This window comes from Daphnia pulex, chromosome 2 (genome assembly GCF_021134715.1).
Source record: "Daphnia pulex isolate KAP4 chromosome 2, ASM2113471v1".
NCBI lineage: Eukaryota > Metazoa > Arthropoda > Branchiopoda > Diplostraca > Daphniidae > Daphnia > Daphnia pulex.
In genome coordinates, this window is record NC_060018.1 from 10,683,511 (window position 1) to 10,702,045 (window position 18,535).

Sequence of the window (18,535 nt, forward strand, 5' to 3'; positions counted from 1 at the left end):
CTCTGTAGAATATACGACAATGATGTAGTGCGGAAAGATTGGTGAGTCCTGCTTCGTTGGCTCCTTCTCAATCCTTCAGGTTGCTTTTGAATAGGCGGAGTGTCGCCGACCAGAATGGCTTACAAATAAATTACAACTTACAAAACAATGCCAAACATGGACAATCCCATGTAATCTTGGCAAAACAGCAGTAAAGTCTTCATTTGAACGGCTGAAACGCTTTCTAAAATCTTAGTTATAATGTCAAATATTTGGTGCCCATTTCCGATAGAGGCACAAAGCATAGCACCTAGCCTTGTTTAGTTTCTTTGCTACAGTTTTTGGTGAAAAATGGGCATGTCTGTGTGTTTCACCGACCACTATTGACGGAAAACCTCAATAAATTTAAAAAAGGGGAGAGAGAAAACACCAGGGTAGAAAAAGGTACAACCGCGTTTTATGTTCAGCAGCAGAGATCAAATCACTTTCACATCCGAAAGGAATGTATAGTACAACCTTTCAATTTTAATTTTTTTGCTGGATAAATTTTTTCTGCAAATGGCAACTAGCAAATGTTTCCTATTGTCAGTTAATTGAAATACGAGTTCCTCTGCTGTTGTTGTTGATTTTTTTTGTGGCCATCTCGTCTACCTAGCCCAAATGGATCTAAAGGATTGGGATCCAGTTCAGTCTGGAATCGATTGGCAATGATTGTAATCATCGTGGAATCGCCTATATCTCCCCTCAATCAATGTACATTGCCCATGAAAACCGTATTATGGGCCTACGATAATATTTCCTACTCCTTTCTACACAAAACGGCTGACGGAGAAAAGAGGCGGCTTTGGCTAATCCCAAATTAGCATGTCTTATGGCATATCATCAACTGGTACTGGTATTATTTTAAAAAAAATGTAAAAAACGAAGAAAAATTAAAATAAATTTCTGGTGGTGTGATAAAATTTAAGATATTTTGCGACATTTTTCAGATCCATTGCGTTTTTAAAGGAATTTCTAAGTCAGTTTCTGAGATCGCACAAAAACCTGATGGTTGGCTAGAAGAAATAACTGTAATGGTATTGATAAGTGGAACTAAATCCTTTCTACAAACACTCCTTTTGTAATAAGAGAAACAAAGCAGTTCTTACCACGACAGAAATTTTGGTTCATTTTCTCGTTGCGTAAGTTAAGTAGATGAACAATTTCAAGCAGTTGACAGCTGTTCGTTCCCTCAACTGTCAACAACCAATACCTGCTCGAGAACAATCCTCAACATCTCATCTCCCAAATTTCAGTGATCCACCAACTGAGTCAAACTTTAATGTGCTGCGGCTAGATTAAAAGTTTCTTCAGATTGAGATCCAGGCTCAGATATTGTTAAAATCGGTTCACTGTCTTCATCCCTTAGTCTGATTGATTCAGATTGGGGAACGTCAACGCGGGGTAAAACGACCATTTGTTCTTGTCCGACCAGGATATTCAACCAAGAACCTCAACGACATCACGATGACGCTCTCACCTACTCAACCTCTCACCTATTCAAACAGTAAAAATGAAACAATTAGGGATGAAAGGTGTCTGCCGTACACTATTTCAAATTCCAACACTGCCCGACATTAAGCCTAAGTTCCATTCCTTTTTTATTCCGAAATAAAGTGCATTACGTTTTTAACCCCTTAACGTTTGTGATATTCAAATAGGTAAGGACGTTTGAAATAGACCACTGCTAGTCGTCCAAAGGATGTGGTGTTTTTATGATCATTCTTTTTCATCGTTCCAGTTAAGCCCTTTCTCTGTTTTAATCATTTTAGGTTACTAACCCCACGAATTTAATATCAATTATCTCCCAATTATTTTGAAATACAAATTAACCAGTTCAAAAGTCATATTATTTTATTGCTTGCACAAATAAAATAATAAGAAATTTTGGGTTACAGACATTTGTGTTAAGTAAATTCTGACACTGTATTTTGCATGGTTGGGACACAAAGAAAAGCTACACTACACTTTCAAAGAAATAAAAATATTCAGAATTCGAATTAAAAATGTTATACGGAAAAGTTATGGAGCGAATGATGCGGATTAGTATCGTCATAGCAGCGGCATTTCCCATTCTCGCAAAGAACATTAGCAACATAATGAACTATTCATCGTTAAGAATTCCGCTTAGTGAGCGTTCATGAATGCCGTCAAACTCTTTTTAAGCTCTTTTTACTCCCTCCCCGTCACAATCTGTCACAAAAGTGCAACCTTCCCTTTTAAATTATTTCAAAGATTGTCCAGCCCCCCCCCTTTTTTATTTGTTATAATTCGTATTATAAATTAAAGTTTGTTTTAAGCTTATCCGTGCCACATTAATTGTGAATTGGATAAAAATTGCAAAAAATTGTGATTTCAACTGAACGAATGTAATATTGCATTGCTGGCGTGATATCGCACGCTATTTACTACCCCTTCCCCTTGCCTCCTTCACAATGCGTCACAAAACTCAGGACTTCCTCCTCAAACCCCCCCCCCCCAAAAAAAAAAATTATGAGGTAATTTATGAACACTCCCTTATCCAAGATGGCAACCTCAAACCAATTTTTATTGTTATCTGTTTGTGACATATAAAAATTGCCAAACATATCGTCAACATTTTTGGGTGGTTGTGGACATTTTTTGGTGACACCTTGGCGTAAAAATTACAACCCTGCGTGTTACATCGAGAAAGAAAGAAGGGCTTCAACATTATTAATTTCCTGCTGTTTTTCACATTTTTAGTGCTTTTTTCAAATCGTTTTTGTGGGAATTTCTCACAAATCACTGCTTTTATTATACAAATGCAATTTTAAATTTTACAAGAAGAGTAGAGATTGATGGATCGAGTAGTAAAACATGCTAGTCTGGTGGCCGACGCCGACTGACGTTTCGGCTAAATTTAATTACCAGTGTACCATATAAGAAAAGAGGGGAAAGATTATTATAAATTTATTTTCCCGTTTTAAATGGCTGGACGACGGGCTAGAGATTTTTACTTACTGACAATAGAGAAGAATCTGGCCACCCAGCAAAATGCAGACACAGATGAATCAACCGCATTGACGTTGATTGTTGTTCTCCTTCATTGGCGACGAGATGGATGCAAAAATCCAACAAGTGTCAAAACGTTATATGAATTTTAAAAAAAATGATATGAAAAAATTCAAAATGTTATATCTATTAAAAATATGTTGAATTGGATAGATTTTGTTTCTCTCTAAGTGGTATTCCATGAAGACTAGAAATGGACAACCACCATATCGATTTCTGGAAATAGGTGATCACCACTTATCCCGCCTCCAGACAACATATTTCATCATCATCATTTTCATTCTCTCATTATCAAATATTTTTATCGTTAAATGAACGAACGTATAGAACTGAACGTAAATATGCGTTTAATTGGCGTATCTATAGCTAAGTATAAGCGGCGCATTTATAGCCACCCAATGTTTGGTTTACAACAATGTCGTTCCCTCCAACACTTAAATCGAAGGGAAAAGTGGGAAATTTACAGTACCCACCCTAAGTTTGGAAACACGACGAGTGTTTCCGCGCTTTTAACACGGCAGTTTACAGGCCAAAGTGTTCCCCTTTTTGGCGATAACTTACGTTTGAGTTATCACAAAGAAAAACTTAAAAAATCCTATTGTGAGGGAATAATATGCTATCACCATGATTTTTTGAAATTTTTGTGAATTGCACTTTCCTCGCAAATTCATAGATTTTAAGTTACGACGATACGAAAGGGTGTGGCAATAAAAAATTGCCAAAAATTCAAATTTGTCAATTTTTTCTTGAACCTTGCACAAACAGTACAGAACTTGCACAAACAATTGGGCAAACATTCAAATTTTTTTAAGGAAACGCTGATTTTTGGCGATTTTTTTAAGAAAAAAGGAAGATTTATTTTCATGGTGCAGGGGCGAAATCCTTGCCCGGGGGAAGAATGGAGGAAAGAAAATAGGGAAGAACAAAGGGTACATTTAATTAAAAAATTGCCAAAATTCAGCGTTTTATTTTAAAGTTTAAACTTTAACCAATTGTAGATGACTATGTTATCTACCTTTTGTGCAAGTTTCAAGTAAAAATTAACAACTTTGAAGTTTTGGCAATTTTTAAAGTTTGCTTTCTTGATAGAGGCCTCTTGTTTCTTCGTTTCCTTCCGAATTTTCTTCGTAAACCTCTTTACTCTTCCGTAGCTCAAGGTCGCTTGTTAGATTTCTTGCTGAGCCTAATCTTTTATTCAATTTCAACATGCGTGGCCCACTTTTTGACACCTTGGAAATCGGTAGTAAGTCTCAGGGTGAGAAATGACGAACCACTGAAGATGAACTGTCGACGTTTTCTTCTGGAACAGATAAAGTCGGCGAGGGAGTACACGACAAAGAACGTCCCTGTTGTTCATAATGCTGGACTTGAGTGGAGGATTCTACTATCAAACGTCACTCTCGTCGTTTTCTTGTGGAAAAGGAACGGTAGGTGTGGGGGTGCACGATCAAGCAGAAAGGATCATTCTATCTTGGTTCTGCTAACACTGAACTGGAATGGAGCGAGTATGTGGCACGGCATTATCTGCTTACGAAGTAATAAGATTAGAAAGAACTAAAGACGAAGAAGAAGACGGTGATAGCTGGTTAAGGCGTAGTGGCTGAGCCATTCTACTATGAGCTATTGGAGTCAATAATATTCGTCCATGTACCCTAACTGCTAAAGAATATTGCGTTGCTGCTTGTTGCAGCACAGGCAGTAATGTTGAAACATCATCCCTCACATCACTTGAAGTCTCCAGAAGGGAATGTGTGGGTTCACTTATACTCGTAAGTGAACACATTAAATAATTTTAGTCTACGAAAAAAATAGGTACTTCATGGTTTCAGCTGGTAAATCACTTGTCTTTAATAATGAATACATTTTTTCAGTATCGCTGTACGATTAAGTGGGAAAATTCCAGTGGCAGAAAATCCTTTCTTGGTGTGTGTTCGGGAAAAGCTTTCTCGATGACTAACTTTGAGATGATTGGGACGTCATAAATTGTAATAGCCTTGCCTGGATTCCTTCGCATAAATTCATCATGATCCTCCCTAAAATATCTTCTGAACGGGCCATAGAAAGTTTGAGAACCATGAGATGTGTGGGGAGGTAATGTTTGAAGTATTATTCCTTGTTCTTTGCAATACATCACAACAGGATAACCAACATGAAAGCTGTGGCCATCAACAAACACCAAGACTGGCTTTGTAGGCGAACAAAAAATCTGACTGCTTAGGTGATTCAATACAAGAAGAAAACAACCTTTATCCATCCACCCGGATTGATTTGCCAACGAAAGCCATCCGTGCGGAACTACGACCTTCATTTGTTGAGACACTTTCACTCTTGGGAATATAAAACACCTGGATAAAGTTTTCCAGAAGAACTAACCATTGGGGACATTGTAACATTTATTCCTCTTTCTGAATCTTTTTTGGAATAAACCTAGAAATAAATATACTAAGTAAAATTACAAATAATTAAACATAAATAAAATCAATTACCAGATATGTTCCTGTTTCAACAATAACTTTCTCGGAATCTAAAACAGTAGGATCGTTCGTTTCGCTTATGTTGAAAATTTCATCATCTGTGAAATCGTATTTCTTGTACAAGACCTCAACTTGGTCGTAAAAGTTCTCTATTACTGGATGGTTTGGGGCCCCGGCTCTCGCTATGCTTGTTCCTTCCGGCTTTCTAAGTGTTAACCGAGGATGGCGTTTCATGAAATTTGTAAACCAATCGGCTCCAGCACAACTATTTTTTGACCAGTTGGGATGAATTACTATGCCATTATATCGGGCGTACGAAAATGTCAACTCCTTCAACAATTTGGGAGTAAGAGCATATTGTTGTGATTTGATATGCAACCATTAAACACTAGATGGCAGCACCCTAGATGGCAGCACTCTTGATACGGGAGATTCCTCGGCCTTCTCTCATCTACTGTATAGGCCTTTCCGTTTCTCTCTCTCACTTGTCTCCTGGTTGGTGCATAATATGTAACCACCACGCTGACGAACAGCTCTCTCGTGAAGAACGTATTTTCACTCCTCCACATTTTCTTCAATTTCAGAAATTGTTCCATCTCTTCTTTTCAGTGTACAGAAACTATTTGTCAATGCTAGCTCCTGCAGCTGGCGGGATTGATATTTAGGTTGCTTGGCCGTCCTAGTAAACATTTTACAAATGTTTAACACATTAACATTCAGTGTTCACTAACATAAGGCACTCTCACTATAACAATGAGCTCACCATCAACCGCCCAAAAATCTCTTTGTTTCTCCCTTTTTTCCATCTATTTTCTCTTGTTTTGGCATTTGCAGCTCAAAATTTTCCCTGCTCTGCCTGTTACAAGAGGAAAAAAAAGATGCGAAATGTTGTAAAAATGTAAAAAAAATTCAAGAAATTAAAAAAAAATATGTACCAGTAATTTTGACTGTTGCGGGGAAATAATGTGCCTTCCTTGTCAATAACATACGGTTCAACGTATGATTCATCGGTATCCGTAACCAAGTCGAGCTTCTTAGCCGCCTCTTCGAGCGTTTTACCGCCTTGTCCTGATTATTCGATCTCAGGGAAATATTTTTTTGGACTTCTTCTTCCTCCTCGGCCGTGTGTATGAGTTCAGGCTCTGACTCGGAAGCTGAGTCCACTAACCGGCGGTATCTTCGAGGGATCGGGCTGGGCAGCTCGTTCGTCGCTGCTAAGGTTTGCTCCTCCGCTGGAGTTGGGGCCTGAGTCGGGGCCTGAGTGGGGATTGGTATCTCCTTAAGTAGCTCCTCTTCGGCGCTGTCCGTTTCGAACAGCCCCTTTGATTTGCCTTTTAAGTTAACAGGCTCAGTTCTGGGTGTCTTCCCTTTGCCTGGCTCAGGATCTTCGGCAGATCTGAGACTATTGCGTCTCGCCGTCTGTTTTCCTGCCGCTTCTACCAACTTCTTTGAGGGAGGGTTGATGGCTGACTTCCGTCGGGGCCTCGGGAGTTTCACCAGCGTAACACCGGGATTCTCGTCGTCGAACCTTTTGAGGATCACCTTCAACTCTTTGGCAGGCTTGCTTTTGACGGCGGGCGCGTCTTTTGCCGCGGACTTCGACCGGGCTATCACCTTGCCTTTCGACGGCTTGGGCGATATCAGACTCAGCAGTGCCGGAGTTTTCAAAGCCTCAACGTTCACCTCTTTCGGGATAGACGCCTTGCTCTTACTTGCTGCCGTACGCTTTGGAGTCGCTTTTGGAGTCCGAACCTGGCTCGTCAAGGCCGTTGGTGTCGGTGTCTCTACCTGGCTCGTCGAGGCCAATGGCATAGGCTGGTCTACTGTAATTTGGTGCTTAGCCAGCACTGCCAGAATCTCAGAGGTAACCGGGTCACTCGCCGTACCCGGACTAGGGAATTGACCTGCAGCGATGGCCGCCTGCAGTCTGCGGAACAAGTCTCCTGGTGGAATAGGGTCTCCGGTTTGTGTAACCAACAGATCCATTTCCTGGGCTACCGTGTTGGCCCTGACAGGCGGAGTATCAACCCTACGACGTGAGCGCTCGTACGCCTCACGCTTGTATTTTGCTTCTTTCTCCACCAGGCGTATCTTTGTTTCTTCCACCGCGTCCCTTTTCCTCTTTTTTGCTGCGCGAACCTCTCCTCTTAGAGCGTTCTGCGTCTCTCTAACCCTGCGGATGAGGGCCTCGTCCTCGGCGAACTGCACTCTCTGCTCCGGGGTCAGGAGAATTAAGGCTTCTCTCTCAAGCCTTTCAGCTTTTAAGATCTCCCACCTCGCTTTGGGAGTCTGGGTCAGGTAGGCTTTGGGCGGCGGTGAACCCGTGAGTATGAAGAATGCTAACGGGAAGCAACGCTCCAACAGGCGCCAACCCTGACGCTTCGCGTCCTTGATGTTTTCTTTCTTGTCGTCGTATACCAGCTCTTCCGCGAATGCTCGCATGTTAGCGATCGATTCGTCTAGATCCCTTGGTGGAACTTTGACAAAAAGACTTTTTGGCACGTGTTCGCTTGAGTGGTTCGACACTGTAAACAAACAAGAAAGAGATTAGCTTCGTCGCAACTAAAGGTCCGTATTAACTTTCGGTCTACACCAATGGACCCCAATTTTTGCAAACGGTACATTGCATTCCTGTAAAAAAAATTGCAAATTTAGGTGTGAAAGACTATCTCTCTTAGAAGCTCTGTGATGCGGCACAACATTTTTAAACAATGTATTGTCGACTGTTTTTAAACAAATTCCGTCCAAAAGAAGGCGCCAGGCAGGATTGATTTAAAAAATGACTCTTCATTGTACGACATCCTGATGCATCTCAATCTTTCGGCACGTTCTTCACAAAACGGTTTTAGTCTGGATCTGCCTTTTCAAGCAACTTTTTCTTGAAATCAGACAGATCAGTCTGAACAGTAGATAGTTCATAATCCTTCTCAGCAAACCTCTTCTTCAGTTTTGCGGCGATGACGTTGACGAAATCATCGTCCTTGAGAGACTGTTTTTTATTGATTGGTGAGGCTCTGCCTCATCGAGTAATTTTTTTCTGAATTCAAACAGCTCCGTCTAGACAGCAGTCAGTTTGGCATCCTTCTCCATTAGCCTCTTCTTGAGCTTTGCGGCAATGGTGTCGACGAAGTCGTTGTCTTCAATTTGCAATACAACTCATTTTTTCTTCGGAGTGGGTGACATGTCGCTCTGAAATCTCAAAAGTAACTGGCGTACTTCCTAACAATTTACTAAATATGTAGATTTAATGCTACCCGTCCATCTTCAGGAAGGAATTGTTGGTGATTTACTCTCCCTAACCCTGGCATTAATTATTTATACCGGTTATTTAAACCATCCATGCTGTACTTGGTAAAAACCCGTACTACTCCACAGCAGGAACTTGATTGATCTCATCCGTTTTCTATTCTATTGGTTTTATCTCGAGTTCTTGACAAGTAAAATTCTTCCAGCTTTTTCCATTGCAACTTCATTTTGCAGATCACCAATCAAAGCTTTACATTCTTCAAGTTAAATACGCGTATCATTCAACTCGCATACGTTCTGTTGTGATCCGCCAACATACGTCGGCATTTTACGCGATCTTGCATAAGGAGAAATGCAAAAAACAGAGAAACATAAAAAGTATAAGAAATTCCTACATAACTTTTTAGTGCATCGTTGACGGAATCCCTTTCGTTGAAAATCAGGACGAACGAACGGAAGTTAAAATTGAACACCATTTGAAAATCCAGGATCACCCAACATAGTAAATAGTTCCTGTATTAAAAATTAATAAGTTTAGAATCTTACATTTAAAAAATAAGAAATTAAGACTACCTTTATTCCCAGCGAATTACCCTCCTTTGGAAATTTTTTTCCGTATAAATTACGGGTGAGGTCAGGTTCAGCCTTTTCCAGCAATTTTGTCATCAGTTCCGACATTTCTGTTTGAGTGGCAGAAAAAACTGTATTCTTTAAAAAAACTTATTTTCTTTTGTTTGGAAGAGATATAATTGAGGAAGGTCGTCTTCGATCGAGAAAAGTTTACATTTCTTGGGAGTAGACGACATTTCTCCCGCAGATTATATAAAATAACTTGCGCTTTTCGATAGTAAAATCATACTTTCCCACCGACTTTTTCAAGAAATTGAATGAGATTGGCGGTTTCTGAGCAAGCAACAACTGGGATAGCACAGTTATCCCTTTCACCTAAGACAAACAAATGAAAAATTGTAAGGTGGAGTGCAGGTTTTTGTACAAACAAGCCTCGGCATGTTTGTAAGACACACTTTAACAGCAGAAAATTGGAAAATTCTTTATACTTTGAAAACTTTACCATTACAAATTTACTACCGGGAATTTATTTTATGGCATCATCTTCTGTAAGATATGGTGCGAAGATTTCCCGAAAATAAGGTAAATGTCTACACAAATGCAGAAACATTCAACATAACTACGATTTTTTTCTTGAAAATAAAATAACAGTAATTCTTACCACAAGTTCTCTGGGCTGTCACTGGGAAACAGCGAAAATTCCACATCGATGACGAAGTGCACAAATTACGATGAGTCTACCTTACTCTCCCTCTTCCGAGCCTTCTCCACTAGGCAAAAAGCAACCGACCATAATGGTTTACTGCCACCGAAATCCAACTGTTCGGCATTTGCCTTGTCGGCCGCCATAAACTGTATTCTGAATTCGGCCACAGTCGCCACAGTCATCGTATACTCGCCTTCTCCTTTCTTTCGCTTGGTGCTTTCTTTGTTTTGTCTTCTACCAGGTAGACTCCCATTGTGTTTTTGGTTGGTGGTCGGTAAATCTGGAGGCATAAAACTTCTCGCTTCATTCTTCAAGACTCGTTTTATTCCAACTGTGTCGTTAGAGTAGACAAACCGTCGTTTACTTACAAGAAAAGATATCATGTTAAAAAAAAACGTACAACGTCGGGTAACGAAACCCTTCATAGTTGAAGTTCAAAATTCGTGGTTCGTTATCCTTCTTTCCTGAAATTTTTCGAAAAGAACTTTGACATTTTCACCTTTTTGACTGAACAGACAAACTTTGAACTTAAATTATTCAAGAACTTTGACATTTTGACCTTGAAATCTTAATTTCAACAAAAATAAATTTTTTAGATACTGACGATGTATTCTCGTTTTAAGTCACTGTACAAAAAACTGAACTTTTCGTATGGCACCTTTCTTTACCAGGTGGATGAAGGCTTCCAGATTTTGAAAGCAGCTATAATATATTGCTTCATCGAACTGGAAACCAGATCGGCGACCATTGGTACACGAATTTACTTAATTAGTAAAGAATCTTATAGCAAGAAACTAGATAAAAATATTTCTATCATAGGCTTTATCCGAGAAAAAACGTGTTTTTGTATTTTTTACGATAACGAGATGTCATCGCAGGAAACCGTATCGTGTTTTCCATTTTCCATTAAACAATGTACAAAACCCCAAATGGGTTTGACGATAAATCAAACCGAAGATCCAAATACTTCATCTTCTCGTTGTGCAGTGATGCATGCTCCTTCTCAACTGTTATTGGATGGAAGAAATAATTTGTCTTCTAAAATTTCTAAAGACAATGTGACTTTCGGTGGTATAGGAGAATCTAGGATGACTGTGTTGATTTTAATGAATGTCCATTTGGTGACTATGGTATAGTGAAGTTTTCTGCCATCCTGTTGACCTCTGCTAGTGACATTTGATAGCACTGCTTTGTAGCTGAGGACTAGAGCAGTAGTTTTAACAGCTTGCCAAAAATTGTACTTTAATCCGCATAAGCCATAAAAAATGGAAAATCCATCAGAAAGAACCCATTCAGGAACTTTATTCACTTCACCCATCAGCACGGGAAAAAAAGGAGTAACTGTTGAACCAATCAGGGGGTAATGAAGTAGAGCTTCCTCAGTTTAACACATGCTTTTGAGGCTGACGACAACACTTCCTAACATAACTTTACATTCTTGACAAATTTCCAAGACAATCTTCTTAGACAACAAGACATCCAAAACGCAAGACTTCCAAAACATAACTTGGCATTTTTTTACTAAACTTCCAAGACGATGACTGAATGTTGCATTAACAGTCTTATAAGACTACCAAAAAATAATTTGACCTCCTGGACAAAACCTCCAAGACAATTACTGAATTTAACACTTCAAAGACTTAATTTATTCATTTTTTTTCCAAGACTGAATTCAAGACTTCCAAGACCATGACTGTAATGAACTATCTGTGTAATGTAATGAATTAATCTTTTAAATTGAAGATAATATAGTGAAGTGTTTCATTTTTTGTTGTAAATCAAGGTTTTTTTACGTTTTTGTGTTTTTATTGTCACTGTAATGCAAGATATTGTATTACAGTGTGTTAAGTGTACAATGAAAATATTGAATGGGAATAGTGTTCTCAAAGGAGTGGTATCTATTTTCATCACTCGTGCATGGTGTAATAAATAGCATGGTTAACAATGTAACTTTTTACCAGGTTACTTTTTATAACAGGTCACCCATTCCATGGACTTTTGCAAACCATCACTGAATTGTTGGGTTGTTTTACGTAGCTACGGTGGTGTGGCTTGAGGGCAATGCGATTTTAATTGCTGGGTTTAATCAAAAATTTACTATGTACTACTCAACGTTCAATTGTATTTAATATTAATATTGACATGCAGATTAGGAGAAAAACAAATTGATTCAATGAAAAAATGATCTAATTCCGCTAAATTGATAAATTACTAGTTTTCTGTAAAACTTTCCACAGACATTTTTCCCTAATAAATTTTCTCTAGCAATATTTTTTGAATCATATCACATTTTCATCCCCCCGTCATATACTGTCGCAAATGCAGGGAGCCCTTCTTGGTTGACATACTTTACAGAAACCTTAAAGAAGGAAGAAAACAATGGAATAAATTAGATATATATTTGATATATGTGAAAAGACATTGACAGAAAAATTTCGTTTTAGCCAAATTATGCGAATTCATAAATCAACAAGGTGTAAATGTTTCAACAGAGGCCCTGTCAGGTTTATGGGTTCATAGGAAGATGCTGAGAGATTAAGTGTGATTCCAACCGACTGTGAATGTTGCGTCGATTGGGCCACACTGCCAGGATATAGAGCATTCAGACTTTGACATAATTATTTTTATTTTCATCAGTTTTGCTTGATCTGAACTTACTTTACTTGCTTACTTACGTGGTAAGGATGTATGAAATTCTGCCAGCCAGGATTTTCCCAACAGACTTCAGTGGTGTTGAAATTTTGCCTTTTTCGGCGACCGAAGTGCCTGTCGGGACATTCCTGAGGGAAAAAAACGACCAAAATGGACAAAAAATATTGAAGAACAGAACTGCCAGAAATGATTTTTTTAAATTAAGTTGCTTTTGGACGTCCAGCACCTGCTTGGAGCTCTTACAGTTTGTAGTTGTATGTTTAATCGAAATTAAACAAATTTTTAAATTCTCTAGACCTAGAAGTTTTCACAGATACCCCGTCGTGTTCCAACGAAGAAGTGAGAGAATTAAGCAATGTGGTTCATAATTCTTCGTTGTTTGGGCCACATCACCTTGAAATTTAGCATACTGGAGTCGAGAGGATGAAATGTATTTTTATCTTTCAGTTTCGCTAGGTCTAAACTTACTTTATTCCACGAAAAATGTCAACCTATGGACTATGAAAAAATGTTAATTATTCATGCAATACTTGTGTGATTTCCTTCAGCGTCATCACCGTCTATTTGGCAGCATCCAAAAAGTTTTTCACAGTTACACGACATGACCGACGATCATCACATTGAGCGACAACGGCTATCTGAAACACGTCTGCAGCTAGTGATGGGGCAAACCGCTCATCCGCGTACAGGTCTGGAGGAGATGGGATTGTCTTCACCAGACGTACAGTTTCGGGAACAGCATTTGATTGGAGAGTTGTTTTGAGATTTCAAATTTTAATTTGACATGAGTCATCACAACTGACGATGTATTTGTTCGAAACAAGCCTAATGGAATGAACAAACTGATTAGAAATGCATCACACATAGACAAAATGATTGTTTTTGTAATATGTAGTGATTATTACCGGATTGAGGCGAGATTTACTTGTGGGAAAACAGTGAAAATGGGTTGTCCCGTACTGACATCCAACAATCTGATGAGAAATGGCAAAATTTTACTTCTTGATTTTTAAGGTTTCAGTTACCTAAACGATGTCGTCCGGTGAGTAACCAATAATCCCTTGGAATAGTGAAAGATACGGGGGAAGTTATTGAAAGGGAACCTGAAATGTTTTAACATTTGGAAAGACGTCGTATTCCGTATTTCAACAAAGAAAACCACATTTCCAGCAATGAATTCCTTAAAACAAAGCACTGCGTACGTTTCATCCATAAAGAGTCCACAATAATAACCTGGAGCCGCCGACGAGACCTCCTTATGCAGAAATGTGGCTTCTTCGCCTTCGTATGTCGGCAGGCATCTCAAAGTGATAGCCCAACTAGTGTGATGTAATGACTCATCTAACGGCCAGGAAGGAAATTTCCGTTAATTTAGCCGAGGCAAGCGAAATTCCAAAAAATAACATATCTGTACTCTAGTGTAGCATGTTAATAAAAGATTTTTCCAAAGACTCGGTCCGCATGCTGAAGGATTTATATAGTGGAAGCCCAAGAAGTCCGCATCTATCACGCACAGCTGAAGAAATAACGAACGATTGGCACTAAACTTGAGCAAGAAATATTAGTGTAATAGTGCAAATAGTATACTAGATCTCTGGTAGTCGTATCCTAGACGCGTAAATCCGGATGGTGACTAAATGAAGCCGCAATGAAACTTCCGTTGATTTTTACGGTTTGTACAGTGGGTACAACTCCGTTGAACTGAATTTGCATGATCGGGATTTCAAGTATCTGAAATGTAAATTACAACACTCTTTGAAAGTTGTCAAACACCGTATGTTATGGGTCTGTAATCAGAAACATACATCTACGATTTCGAGGGTCCAACGATTGTGTATAGCAATTCTGCGTTCGCTCTGCTGCACTCGAACAATCCACTTTCCATTCATGTCAAAATAGTCCGAGTCGTAAAGGGGAGGTGAATAGCTAAGGGGTCCAAAGTCGAAGTTACATTCAGAGTACGTCGCTGTCTTCCAATTTGCTTCAAGTAACTATTGAAATAAAAAAATAAAATTCAAAATGAAACGTGACGTTAAGATCACACAAACTTTTAGGTACCACCTGCAATTCATCATCGATTGAACAGCAAACATTGCTTGAGCAATCGGGAGAGTCTTCTTTACAATCTAAACTTTCGTGTTTCATTTCTTTCAAGGCAGCAAACGTAGCCTTCCAGCATGGAAAGATACGTATCTTTTTTATATGGGTGTATCAAAATTAAGGTTTCCAACATGGTATACTAGAACATACGTGCAACATTGCAGCATAAGACGGACCGTGGCAAGTTTTGCTTTGTGGACTCTTCCTGGACGACATGTAGGGGAGACTGGAGTAAAACGGGACGGTTTTCGTTTGCCCCCTATATCTCCCCAACTAATCATTTAATTTCTTTAAATTTTTTTTTATGTATTTTCTATTTTAATGTACCCCCCATATTTTTTTTATAATTTTATAATAAACCATTTCCCCATAAAAGACCTTTAAAGTTTACTCAGATTTATGGGAGGAGCCTATTTTTTGGGGTAAGTGAGGACACTGGGGTGGGTGGTAAGGGACGTCCTCCGTTTTCGCCTTAAAATTCATTAATAAAATTTAAAAAAATTTAAAAAGTGTTCCACTGCATAGACTCTTTGAGTTTATAAATGTTCCAATTAAATTATTGTGTTAATGAACCTTTTTTCTTATACATACAAAAACCCTTATGGAGCAGTAGGACATCCTGCGTTGCTAGGTCAGAAAATCGAGCCTTTTAAAAATGCTGTACGCTGATTGGTCCGTAACTGTCCCATTTTAGGCAAAAACAGCCGTCCCGATTTCCCGATTACGACTCTTTTTTTAAAAAGTTCATACTGTCTAAATGAATTGATCTAAAATTCTAATTTTTGTTTTAAACGATCAAGAAATGGCGGAGACAAAAATTAAAAAAAAAAACCGTTTTTTTAGTTTTGTCAATAACTCATGCAGTAATTGACAAACATCAACCAAATTTCATGCCAAAGTAGATTATACAGATTTACATAATATACTAAAAAAATTTTAAAGTTTTATTTACATCTACTATTTTTCCCCCCACTGTCCCTTTTGACCCGGTGTCCCGTTTTACTCCAGTCTCCCCTACACCGTACTTTGTTTTATGGAATTCCTTGCTGGGACTGGGACTGGGGCTCTCATTGTTGAAATCCGGAACACGACGTCTTTCGAAATAACAAAAAATATCAGGTTCGCTTTCGAAAACTCCCCTTATGGCTTGCACTATTCGAACGGATTGTTGGTCACTCACGGCACGAAATCATTTAGGTAACTGCATCATTTCAATGCATACATTTTGAAACAAACAAGCATAACTTGGCCTCTTCTTCTTAGCATTTGGGATGTAGGAACGGGAGAACACATTTTCAAAATGGAGCAGCGAGAAAGACTCGCCTCGATCCGGTATGTATCCTTTACATGTAATGAAATTCAATGTGTGTGATGCATTTATAATCGGTTTATTTATTCAAATAGGTTCGTTTTGAACAAATACATCGTCAGTTGTGATTGCACATGTCTAATTAAAATTTGGGATCTCCAAACGGCTCTCCAATCAAATGCTGTTCCCGAAGCTGTACTTCTGGTGACGACAATCCAATCTCCTCCAGACCTGTATCCACTTGAGTGGTTTGCCATATCGTTGGCTGCAGACGAGTTTCAGATAGCTGTGGTCGCTCAATGTGATGGTCGATCATGTAGTTTATGCTTAAAAACTTTTTGGATGCTGCCCAATAGTCGGCACAGCAGGACATTCATTTTTTTGTGTGTTGTAGCTGATGCTCAACTTTGTCTATCAGTCATCGCGGTCTAATTGAAAGATTATCCTACACAGAAATGTCATTCCTTTATGTTATCAATCCCCCTTTTCTAACGTTTAGAACAGCATTTCCTGTGTGTGCACAAACATTTTATGATAAGTAAACTAGTAACTTTGAGCCCGTCCAAGGCCGGTCCTCAGTTAGCCTAGTGTACATTAAGCCATTTATGCAAATTCCCTTGCCCGTGCTGGATGCCTCGTCCGCAAGCGATATCCTTTTTTTTGTTGAAGCTTAGCCCCTTTCCCGTTGTTGTTCCATAAATTGAGTATTCTAGTGGCGTAACGTGTAGTGCAATTAATGTAATTGAGAGAAAGAGTATGAATCGAAAATAAATGTAAATGAAAGAATAGCAAGAGTTGGTTGACAATACAACTGGCTGTTTCATATCCGATCATAGTGTAGTGTCTGGACTTGTAATAAACGAGAGATGCATACACACAGAGAGTTGGCCGCCTGCCCAAACGTTTGAATCACTCTCCTCTTGTTGACTCTTCTTTTTCTTCCGTGTTGTCTTTTTTCATCCGACGGTGGATACCCTATAAGAAAATATAAGAAATATCATTTGCATTTCATCTCTTTCGCTCTGAAACCTTTTGATAGGAAATTTAATTTTGTTTTGAGACAAGTTTCGGTTGAAGGATATCAGAATTTTTGGCCCCATGAGGTGATTTTCTCTTTTATTTTATTTTCAATGTAGACAACATTTCATCTCTTTGTTTTGTTAATGATTATAATCATGTGTTTGCAAGTTGTGGGAAATTAAAAAAACGAACTCGGTTCTCTAGATGTTCTCTATACATTCTCAAGAGCCGAAATTTTATGTTTCATTTTTATTCGACGTTATGGCTTTAAGCATCGCAAACACAGACGGACCATCTAGCGTATGTCTGTCATTTTCGTTGTAAGGCAGACATGAGGTGGTGGTGGGTTAGCGTCCATTCCTTTCTTTGCTTCTTGTTCTTCCGAGTTTCTCTCCCCCCCCCCCCCAATCGGGTCATGGACGTTCAGGCCCCGGCGTTCAGGCCCCGGTGTTTAGGCCCCGGTGTTTAGGCCCTACTTTCTATGTGTGCCTGAACGTCCAGCTGTTGGGCCTGAACGTCCAAAATAATAATAGTACAATGAATGTATTTAATGCGACTTGGTCTCCGTGGCCTAGGCCAATGCTTTAGCATATTGATTTTTTTTTACTGGCGTTTTAGCTTAATGGAGGATAGTTTTCTTTTTTTTTTAACTAAAAATTGGTAATAACCTTGTGTAAGTTAATGGAAAAAACTTATTAGCAAGCCAAGACATACATCTGAAATCCAGAGGATTTCTATTAGTGAATCTTGTGAATCTTCATGAATAATGATGAATATATTTAAATATTTTACCAGGTCCCTCTTTTTCAAAATTAAGTTAATTCAAGAACTTTGTTTTTTTATTTGAGCTAGGTACACCTGCATGGCTTGCTAATAAGTTTTTTCCCCATTAAATTTCACAAGGTTATTACCAATTTTTAATTTTAAAAAGAAAACTATCCTCCATTAAGGGGAGTCCCTAATTTGCGCGAAGCGCGCCTGCGCGCGCGCGCACTCTAATTTGCGCGCAATAACGTGCGCGCCTTACACACTAATGTGCGCGCTTTTCAAAATTGCGCGGGCACAAAATTTTCAATATTTTTTTTTTCTCGTTACTGGGAGTTGTTATAAAAAGCATAGATTACGGTATATTGTGTATCTATTGTGTTAGTGTAATGATAGTTTCAATAAATGAACGCATATAATGTTTACTTTTTTTTTCTTTTACAAAGCTCGTGTATTAGGCTTTGGGCCTTCAAAATTCACACACACACACACGATTTATTTTAAATTGATCTGTTTAAACTATATGGACATAGCATAGACTAATGATAACATTTGATGATACTGATGAGACATAATCTGCTGGTCAGAACTCTGAACAGCAACGGATAGATTCAAATCGTGGGAAAGTGTAACAGCGCAAAA